General features: G+C 35.7%; 1 non-coding gene across 1 annotated transcript; it reads left to right on the top strand.

Moving 5' to 3' along the window:
- The first annotated feature begins 9,833 nt into the window (after nt 1–9,833).
- Nucleotides 9,834–9,941, top strand: LOC112805097 (small nucleolar RNA R71). The gene has a single exon (XR_003203707.1). It is a non-coding gene; the product is annotated as a small nucleolar RNA R71 (small nucleolar RNA).
- The last annotated feature ends 1,040 nt before the right edge of the window (nt 9,942–10,981 follow it).

The raw sequence follows: 10,981 nt of genomic DNA, 5'->3' as shown, positions 1-10,981 counted from the left end.
CTGTTCTAAAAACAGAATTAAACCTCAAATCAAATGAAAATTTTAATAAACAAAATCTTTTAAAAGAAGTTTTTAATAGAAAAAATATAATATACTATAGAAAAATTCAACTTGAAAGCCCTATAAAGATAAAATCTGCTAATGGAGAACTTGAAATAGCTTTGATAAATGATGAAGAGTTGAGTAAACAGATTGAGAAAATTAAAGATCAACAAAAGAGATCGAAAATTGGATGGATTCATATTAGTACTATACAAGTCTTAATCAAATCTACATATATGAAAGGAATTAATTCACCAATAAGCTTAGCGATTTGTGATAAAAGAATTACTGATGACCCAATAGATCAAATAATTGGAATTGTTCATGAAAACTTGGCAAATGTAAATGTAAAATTCAATGCCCATCTTGGATATGCTATACCTTTATCAACTGAAAATCTTGGAAGATCTATAAGTTTGGCTTATAAATTTCACAGAAAGAATCTAATGGAACAAGACGATGAACCATTTTCAATTACATATGCAATAAATTATGCTTTAACAAATAGCCATCATAGTATAATATTTAAAAACAGAGAAAGAATTTATGTTGATGAATTATTTCAGAAAATTGTAAAAACAGAAATACCAAAATATAAAGCTATTGAAAACCCAGTTCTATTATTAAAAGAACCATCAGGAAAATTAGTTTCATCGAATGTTCAAATAAGAGAATCTAAAATTAATAGCCCTTTAAGTTTATCCAAGTTAAAGATTAAAGAAGAAAATTCTGAAATAAAAGAATTAACAAAAAAGGTCGAAAAATTAAATGAAACCCTAAACATTAAATTATGACAATAAATAAAGAAAAAATATATGTAACTTATCAAGACAAGAAACAAGAGCTCTTTGAAAGAGAAAATCGGTTGAATTATTTACAGTTTTCTGAAATAAATCAAAGAGCATTTGAAGCTCTAAAAAAAATCTATGACAAGTTAAAAAGAGAAGTCGAAGAGCTAGAAAAATTAATAGAATCTCTAGAAAATAGCGATGAATCGATGATAGAATTTGCAGAAATTCTAAGATAAATAATGAAGCATACAAAGATTGAAAGACTAGAAAATAAAATAAAAAGGAAAAGGGCGAAAAAATTAAAAAGTAAAATAAAGGAGTATAAAAGGGAATTAAATAATCTTCAGATCGAAATTGATGACCTTATAATAAAAAGGATAGAAACAAGAATAAATATTAACAAGTTGGAGTTAAACTTAAAAAATTTATAAATGCCTGGAAAACCATATTATGACTTAAAAGAATTAAAACTGTTAAAAGAAAAAATGGAAAATGAAGTTGAAAAATTAAAAAGATATTTAGAAACAACAGAAAATGTAGAAATAAAAGAAGTTTTTGAGGATTTAAGAAATTATATTAAAGAAAAAGACAAACAGATAAAAGGTTTTATATACAATAATCCATGCAAAAAAGAATATTATAAACTAAAACAAGATTGAAAAACTATAAAAATCAGAAGTATAAATACTAGTAATACGGTCAGTACTTTTTATTATGAATTGGAAAATTATTCGAAGAATTAATAGAAATTTCGAAAAAGAAATTAAAAGAAAAGACGACTTAAAATTTGGGAAAATTATTCGAAGAATTAATAGAAATTTCGAAAAAGAAATTAAAAGAAAAGACGACTAAAAATTTGGTATCAGAGCCAAGTTAACGATTAAGGGTAACACTTTCTCTTTAAGTAACACTTTTAATGACACGCTTTTTCAGCCACAAAAAGACAAAAATCTGTACAGGCACATCTGTACACTAGATGGCCCCATAATAATTCATGCTCATTCATTAGGGATTTATTTGTTCGAATTAAAAAAACAAAATCTTTTATTAAATTATCGATAAAAATATAAATTTATTAAAGATACAAATATTTTCAAAATGTTGTAAAACACAATCAAAATATTCAACGTTAAAAAAGGCAAATGAATATACTGTTTCATATATTTTTTTTGGATGTGTTACTTATTTAAATTAAATTATTTAATAAAGTGCTTGTCCTATATCAACTTTATTTATATGAATATCCTATTTTATTATTAGTAAATTCGAGTGAGAACAATTTATTTACTAAATAACAAGTAAATCGTATCAAAGTTTAAATATTAAATAAATGATTTTATTAACATTTAAATATTTTTAGCAATTAAATTTAATTAAATTAACTTAAACCCAGCCAAAATTATCCACACAATATATGTATAAATTACATATTTTTTTTTGTGTTTATTTTTCTTCTTCGTATATTTTCTCCTCATCATTATTTTTTATTGTTACTGTTATTATTGTGTTTTTTTATTTTTTCTCCTCCTCTTTCTGTTACTGCTAGTTATTACAGTATTTTTTATTATTATTATTTTTTATATATTTTTGTTAAGAGAATGAAACAAGAAGAATTATAAAAAAATAAACAAAAAGAAAAAGATGAAGAAAAAAAGTTGATGATGAGAAAAAAAGAGAGAGAGTTTTAAATTGTATAAAATTTATCAAAAAATAGCACCAAAATTTTTTTACTATGACACAGAAATTTTTTTAATTTTGGCACAAGAATTTCTTAACTGTGACACAGGTTTTTGTTAAGATGGTGAAACAAGAAGAATTATGAGAAGATGAAACAAAAAGAAGAAGATAAATAAAACAAAGAAGAATAAAAAGATGATGATGATGACGATGATAAAGAAGATGAGGGAGAATTTTGAATTATACATAATTTGTCAAAAAAATAACACGAAATCTTTTTTTACTGTGGAAAATTTCTTAACCATGACGTATGAACTTTTTAATTGTGACACAGAAATTTTTTAACTGTGTCATTTCTAACTAAATGATGTACTTCTCTTGTCATTGAACTAGTTGAGTAGTATTAAACTCATATAGAAGAGGTCTAATCATTCATGTGTCATTTGCAATAATTGATGTATATTTTAACTAAATGATATATTATTTAAGAGGTTCTAAAACACATTTGAATATATTTTATTAGTGGAGTGAATGAAGATTTTGGACTTGTGATTCTTTAAAGATATCTTGTGTCATTTACTAAAAATTTTTGTGTTATTTTTAACTAAATAATATATTTTTTATTATCATTAAATTGATTGTGTGGCATTGAACTAATATATAAGAGATTTAGCTATTTCTGTGTCATTTTCAATAATTTGATGTGTCTTTTGAATCTAAAACACATTTAAATATATTTTTTGATTAAGTAAGCGAGGTTTTGGACTTGTAGTTCTTTGAAAATATTTTGTATCATTCACTAAAAATTTTGGTGTTATTCACAAAAATTTTACGTGTCATTTATAATTAAATAATGTGCTTTTGTAATAAAACTAATTGTGTGATATTTAATAAAGAAGAAGATGATGATGATAATAACAATGATAATGAGGAGGAGAAGTGGGCTCCAGAAGTGGATTTTTGCACTCCTAAGTGTAAAATCTAGTCAAAATTCCAGTGCGTATTTCTACACAGAAAATTATGTTTTTCGACTCAGAAAAATCCACTGAGTCCAAATATCATATTTAAATTATCAAATTCTGATTGCTAGATTTTCTAACCATATTCGCTCCTATTTAATTTATTATTTAATTAATTACGGTTTGACCGTATTTTACATTATTATGGTATCAGAACAGTTTGTCCTCGTGAGCCTGAGGGATGGAACTGCTTATGCTTCAATGCATACTCTGAGTCTGTGCATGTGCTAGTTAGGGTATGTAACCGATACATCTAGCATGAAGTCCATGAGTGTACCTTTGGTACTTTGAAGTACTATACTTTCGATATTGAGACTGATCAACTTGATATCATTTGTTTGCTGTGTTTAGGGACCAGATGGCACCTCGTGAACGTGGTCGAGGCCGTGAGAGAGGTTGTACTAGTACTTAGGAACCAGAAACCAACCCGAATAACCTGGTAAACTTCATTGCAGTGTTGGAGAACATGGCTGCTGCTATGCAGGCCACTGCGGAGGCTCTTGGGCAACAGATAAATAATAATAGCAATGACGGAAGTGGAGCTCAGGGTCCGATGACAGTGGCAACCTTCTTAAAGGTTAAACCACCTAAGTTCAAGGGAACCACCAATCCGACTGAAGCCGATACTTGATTTTAGGCTATGGAGTGAGCACTACAAGCGCAGTTGGTACCTGAAGAGCGGTGTGTTGAATTTGCTAACTATCTGCTCACTGGAGAAGCATTGTAATGGTGGCAAGGAGCCCGACGTCTCCTGCAGCAGGGTGATGACCCTATCACTTGGGATGCCTGGTGCGCGAAATTGTGAACAATACTTTTCACAACTCTCATAATCCCCGGTCATGAACCCCAAAAACTTGGTGTTCAATACCATGGCATTACACAACTTCGCACAACTAACCAGCAAGTGCACTGGGTCGTCCAAGTAATAAACCTTACGCGAGCAAGGGTCGATCCCACGGAGATTGTTGGTATGAAGCAAGCTATGGTCACCTTGTAAATCTTAGTCAGGCAGACTCAAATGGATATGGTGATGAACGAAAATAACATAAAAGATAAAGATAGAGATACTTATGTAATTCATTGGTAGGAACTTCAGATAAGCGCATGAAGATGCCTTCCCTTCCGTCTCTCTGCTTTCCTACTGTCTTCATCCAATCCTTCTTACTCCTTTTCTTGGCAAGCTTAAGCAAGGGTTTCACCGTTGTCAGTGGCTACCTCCCATCCTCTCAGTGAAAGCGATTGCATATGCTCTGTCACAGCATAGCGGAATTCATCTGTCGGTTCTCAATCAGGCCGGAATAGAATCCAGTGATTCTTTTGCGTCTGTCACTAATGCCCCGCCCTCAGGAGTTTGAAGCACGTCACAGTCATTCAGTCATTGAATCCTACTCAGAATACCACAGACAAGGTTAGACCTTCCGGATTCTCTTGAATGCTGCCATCAGTTCTCGCCTATACCACGAAGATTCTGATCTCACGGAATGGTTGGCTCGTTTGTCAGACGAGCACTCGGTTGTCAGGCGATCAACCATGCATCGTGCAATCAAGAATCCAAGAGATATTCACTAGAGCCTTGGTTGCTTGTAGAACAAGAGTGGTTGTCAGTCACCTTGTTCATAGGTGAGAATGATGATGAGTGTCACGGATCATCACATTCATCAAGTTGAAGAACAAGTGATATCTTGGATAAAGAACAAGCGGAATTGAATGGAAGAACAATAGTAATTGCATTAATACTCGAGGTACAGCAGAGCTCCACACCTTAATCTATGGTGTGTAGAAACTCCACCGTTGAAAATACATAAGAACAAAAGTGATCATTGGTTTCGGTCCCAGAGAGGGAACCAGAAGAACCAAGATGAAAATACAATAGTAAAAGGTCCTATATATAGAGAACTAGTAGCCTAGGGTGTACAGAGATGAGTAAATGACATAAAAATCCACTTTCGGGCCCACTTGGTGTGTGCTTGGGCTGAGTAATGAAGCAATTTCGTGTAGAGACTCTTCTTGGAGTTAAACGCCAGCTTTTATGCCAGTTTGGGCGTTTAACTCCCATTTAGGTGCCAGTTCCAGCGTTTAACGCTGGAAATTCTGTAGGTGACTTTGAACGCCGGTTTGGGCCATCAAATCTTGGGCAAAGTATGGACTATCATATATTGCTGGAAAGCCCAGGATGTCTACTTTCCAACGCCGTTGAGAGCGCGCCAATTGGGCTTCTGTAGTTCCAGAAAATCCACTTTGAGTGCAGGGAGATCAGAATCCAACAGCATCTGCAGTCCTTTTCAGTCTCTGAATCAGATTTTTGCTCAGGTCCCTCAATTTCAGCCAGAAAATACCTGAAATCACAGAAAAACACACAAACTCATAGTAAAGTCCAGAAAAGTGAATTTTAGCTAAAAACTAATAAAAATATACTAAGAACTCAACTAAAACTACCAAAAACATACTAAAAACAATGCCAAAAAGTGTATAAATTATCCGCTCATCACAACACCAAACTTAAATTGTTGCTTGTCCCCAAGCAACTGAAAATCAAACAAGATAAAAAGAAGAGAATATACTATAGACTCCAAATTATCAATGAAACTAAGCTCCAAATTAGATGAGCGGGACTAGTAGCTTTTTGCCTCCGAACAGTTTTGGCACCTCACTTTATCCTTTGAAATTCAGAATGATTGGCTTCTTTAGGAACTCAGAATCCAGATAGTGTTATTGATTCTCCTAGTTAAGTATGATGATTCTTGAACACAGCTACTTATTGAGTCTTGGCCGTGGCCCAAAGCATTCTGTCTTTCCAGTATTACCACCGGATACATACATGCCACAGACACATAATTGGGTGAACCTTTTCAGATTGTGACTCAGCTTTGCTAGAGTCCCCAATTAGAGGTGTCCAGGGTTCTTAAACACACTCTTTTTGCCTTGGATCACAACTTTATTTCTTTCTTTTTCTTTCTTTTTCTCTTTCTCTCTCTTTTTTTTTTCGTATTCACTGCTTTTTCTTGCTTCAAGAATCATTTTTATGATTTTTCAGATCCTCAGTAACATGTCTCCATTTTCATCATTCTTTCAAGAGCCAACAATTTTAATATTCATGAACAACAAATTCAAAAGACATATGCACTGTTCAAGCATACATTCAGAAAACAAAAAGTATTGTCACCACATCAAACTAATTAAGCTAGTTTTAAAGATGAATTTGAAATCCTGTACTTCTTGTTCTTTTGTGATAAAAACAGTTTTCTTTTAAGAAAGGTGATGGATTCATAGGACATTCGTAACTTTAAGGCATAGACACTAAGACACTAATGATCATAAGACACAAACAGGGATAAACATAAAGCATAATTTTCGAAAAACAGAAAAATAAAGAACAAGGAGATTAAAGAACGGGTCCACCTCAGTGATGGCGGCTTGTTCTTCCTCTTGAAGGTCTTATGGAGTGCTTGAGCTCCTCAATGTCTCTTCCTTGTCTTTGTTGCTCCTCTCTCAGTTGTCCCATGTTGGAACTCAATTCTCCTAGGGAGGTGTTCAATTGCTCCCAATAGTCTTGTGGAGGAAAGTGCATCCCTTGAGGCATCTCAGGGATCCCATGATGAGAGGGGTCTCTTGTTTGCTCCATCCTTTTCTTAGTGATGGGCTTGAGGTCATGCCTTCTCAGTTGAACCGGTTTCCCTCTTGAATCTCTCTTTTATTGAACGCCCTCTTCACAAATGTCTATGAGGACTTGGTCCAACCTTTGATCAAATTTGACCCTTCTTCATGGCCACAACTTCATAGAAGTGGTCTTGATGCATCCTTGAGATGAATCTCTCCATCTCCCTTGACTCGGAGGTGAAAGCTTTTGCCTTCCCTTTCCTCTTTTTAGAGGTTTCTCCGGCCTTGGATGCCATAAATGGTTATGGAAAAACAAAAAGCAACGCTTTTACCACACCAAACTTAAAAGGTTTGCTCGTCCTCGAGCAAAAGAAGAAAGAAGAGAGTAGAAGAAGAAGGAATGAGGAAGAAGGGAATGGCTTTGTGTTTCGGCCATTATGGGTGGGTTTGTGTGGGAAAGTGGTTGAATTTGAATGGTGAGGTAGGAGAGGTTTTATAAAGGATGGAGGTGAGTGGTGAATGGTGAAGAAGAAGAGAGGGTGGTGGGGTTAGTGGGGATCCTGTGGGGTCCACAGATCCTTAGGTGTCAAGGAAAAGTCATCCCTGCACCAAATGGTATTCAAAAACACGTTTTGAGCCAATTCTGGCGTTAAACGCCGGGCTGGTGCCCATTTCTGGCGTTTAACGCCAGGTTCTTGCCCTTTCCTGGTGTTTAACGCCAGTCTGGTGCCCTTTTCTGGCGTTAAACGCCCAGAATGGTGCCAGACTGGGCGTTAAACGCCCAACTGCTAGCCTCACTGGCGTTTAAACGCCAGTGAGTTCTTCCTCCAGGGTGTGCTGTTTTTCTTCCTGTTTTGCATTCTGTTTTTGCTTTTTCAATTGATTTTGTGACTTCTCATGATCATCAACCTACAAAAAAACATAAAATAACAAAGGAAAATATATAAAATATAACATTGGGTTGCCTCCCAACAAGCGCTTCTTTAATGTCAGTAGCTTGACAGAGGACTCTCATGGAGCCTCACAGATACTCAGAGCCATGTAGGAACCTCCCAACACCAAACTTAGAGTTTGAATGTGGGGGTTCAACACCAAACTTAGAGTTTGGTTGTGGCCTCCCAACACCAAACTTAGAGTTTGACTGTGGGGGCTCTGTTTGACTCTGTTTTGAGAGAAGCTCTTCATGCTTCCTCTCCATGATGATAGAGGGATATCCTTGGGCCTTAAACACCAAGGATTCTTCATTCACTTGAATGATCAACTCTCCTCTATCAACATCAATCACAGCCTTTGCTGTGGCTAGGAAGGGTCTGCCAAGGATGATGGATTCATCCATGCTCTTCCCAGTCTCTAGGACTATGAAATCAGTAGGGATGTAATGGTCTTCAACCTTTACCAGAACATCCTCTACAAGTCCATAGGCTTGTTTTCTTGAGTTGTCTGCCATCTCTAGTGAGATTTTTGCAGCTTGCACCTCAAAGATCCCTAATTTCTCCATTACAGAGAGGGGCATGAGGTTTACACTTGATCCTAAGTCACACAAGGCCTTCTTGAAGGTCATGGTGCCTATGGTACAAGGTATAGAAAACTTCCCAGGATCCTGTCTCTTTTGAGGCAGTTTCTGCCTAGACAAGTCATTCAGTTCTTTGGTGAGCAAAGGGGGTTCATCCTCCCAAGTCTCATTTCCAAATAACTTGTCATTCAGCTTCATGATTGCTCCAAGGTAATTAGCAACTTGCTCTTCAGTGACATACTCATCCTCTTCAGAGGAAGAATACTCATCAGAGCTCATGAATGGCAGAAGTAAGTCCAATGGAATCTCTATGGTCTCAGTTTGAGCCTCAGATTCCCATGGTTCCTCATTGGGGAACTCATTGGAGGCCAGGGGACGCCCAGTGAGACCTTCCTCAATGGCGTTTACTGCCTCTTCTCCCTCCCAAAATTCGGCCATGTTGATGACCTTGCACTCTCCTTTTGGATTTTCTTCTGTATTGCTTGGGAGAGTACTTGGAGGGAGTTCAGTAATTTTCTTGCTCAGCTGACCCACTTGTCCTTCCAAATTTCTGATGGAGGACCTTGTTTCAGTCATGAAACTTTGAGTGGTTTTGATCAGATCAGAGACCATAGTAGCTAAGTCAGAGGTATTCTGCTTAGAGCTCTCTGTCTGTTGCTGAGAAGATGATGGAAAAGGCTTGCTATTAAACCTGTTTCTTCCACCATTATTGTTATTGAAACCTTGTTGAGGTCTCTGTTGATCCTTCCATGAAAGATTTAGATGATTCCTCCATGAAGGATTATAGGTGTTTCCATAGGGTTCTCCCATGTAATTCACCTCTTCTATTGAAGGGTTCTCAGGATCATAAGCTTCTTCCTCAGATGAAGCTTTCTTAGTACTGCTTGGTGCGTTTTGCATTCCAGACAGACTTTGAGAAATCATATTGACTTGTTGAGTCAATAATTTGTTCTGAGCCAATATGGCATTCAGAGTGTCAATCTCAAGAACTCCTTTCTTCTGACCAGTCCCATTGTTCACGGGATTTCTTTCAGAAGTGTACATGAATTGGTTATTTGCAACCATTTCAATCAGTTCTTGAGCCTCATTAGGCGTCTTCTTCAGATGAAGAGATCCTCCAGAAGAGCTATCCAAAGACATTTTGGATAGTTCAGAGAGACCATCATAGAAAATACCTATGATGCTCCATTCAGAAAGCATGTCTGAGGGACACTTTTTGATTAATTGTTTGTATCTTTCCCAAGCTTCATAGAGGGATTCTCCATCCTTCTGTCTGAAGGTTTGGACTTCCACTCTAAGCTTACTCAATCTTTGAGGTGGAAAGAACTTTGCCAAGAAGGCATTGACTAGCTTTTCCCAAGAGTCCAGGCTTTCTTTAGGTTGAGAATCCAACCATATTTTAGCTCTGTCTTTTACAGCAAAAGGGAATAGCATAAGTCTGTAGACCTCAGGGTCAACCCCATTAGTCTTGACAGTGTCACAGATTTGCAAGAATTCAGTTAAAAACTGATGAGGATCTTCCAATGGAAGTCCATGGAACTTGCAATTCTGTTGCATTAGAGAAACTACTTGAGGCTTAAGCTCAAAGTTGTTTGCTCCAATGGCAGGGATAGAGATGCTTCTCCCATAAAAGTTGGGAGTAGGTGCAGTAAAGTCACCCAGCACCTTCCTTGCATTGTTGGCATTGTTGTTGTTTTCGGCTGCCATGGGTTCTTCTTGTTTAAAGATTTCTGTTAGGTCCTCTACAGAGAGTTGTGCCTTAGCTTCTCTTAGCTTTCGCTTCAAGGTCCTTTCAGGTTCAGGGTCAGCTTCAACAAGAATGCCTTTGTCTTTGTTCCTGCTCATATGAAAGAGAAGAGAACAAGAAAATGTGGAATCCTCTATGTCACAGTATAGAGATTCCTTGAGGTGTCAGAGGAAAGAAAAGTAGAAGACAGAAGTAGAAAATTCGAACTTATCAAAGAAGAAGGAGTTCGAATTTTGCATTAAGGAATAGTGTTAGTCCATAAATAGAAGGATGTGAGAGGAGGGAAGGTAATTTTCGAAAATTAAGTAAAAGAATTTTGAAAACATTTTGAAAAACATTAATTGATTTTCGAAAATAAGAGTGGGAAAGAAATCAAGTGATTTTTGAAAAAGATTTTGAAATTAGAAGTAAAAAAGATTTGATTGAAAACTATTTTGAAAAAGATGTGATTAAAAAGATTTGATTGAAAAGTTATGGTTTTAAAAAGATATGATTGAAAAGATATGATTTGAAAACAATTTTAAAAGATTTGATTTTGAAAATAACTTGGCTATCAAGAAAAAGATATGATCCAAACATTAAACCTTTCTCAACA

This window comes from Arachis hypogaea, chromosome 5 (genome assembly GCF_003086295.3).
Source record: "Arachis hypogaea cultivar Tifrunner chromosome 5, arahy.Tifrunner.gnm2.J5K5, whole genome shotgun sequence".
Taxonomy (NCBI): domain Eukaryota; kingdom Viridiplantae; phylum Streptophyta; class Magnoliopsida; order Fabales; family Fabaceae; genus Arachis; species Arachis hypogaea.
The sequence above is the reverse complement of the archived record's forward strand: the minus strand, read 5'-3'. Positions and strand labels throughout refer to the sequence as shown.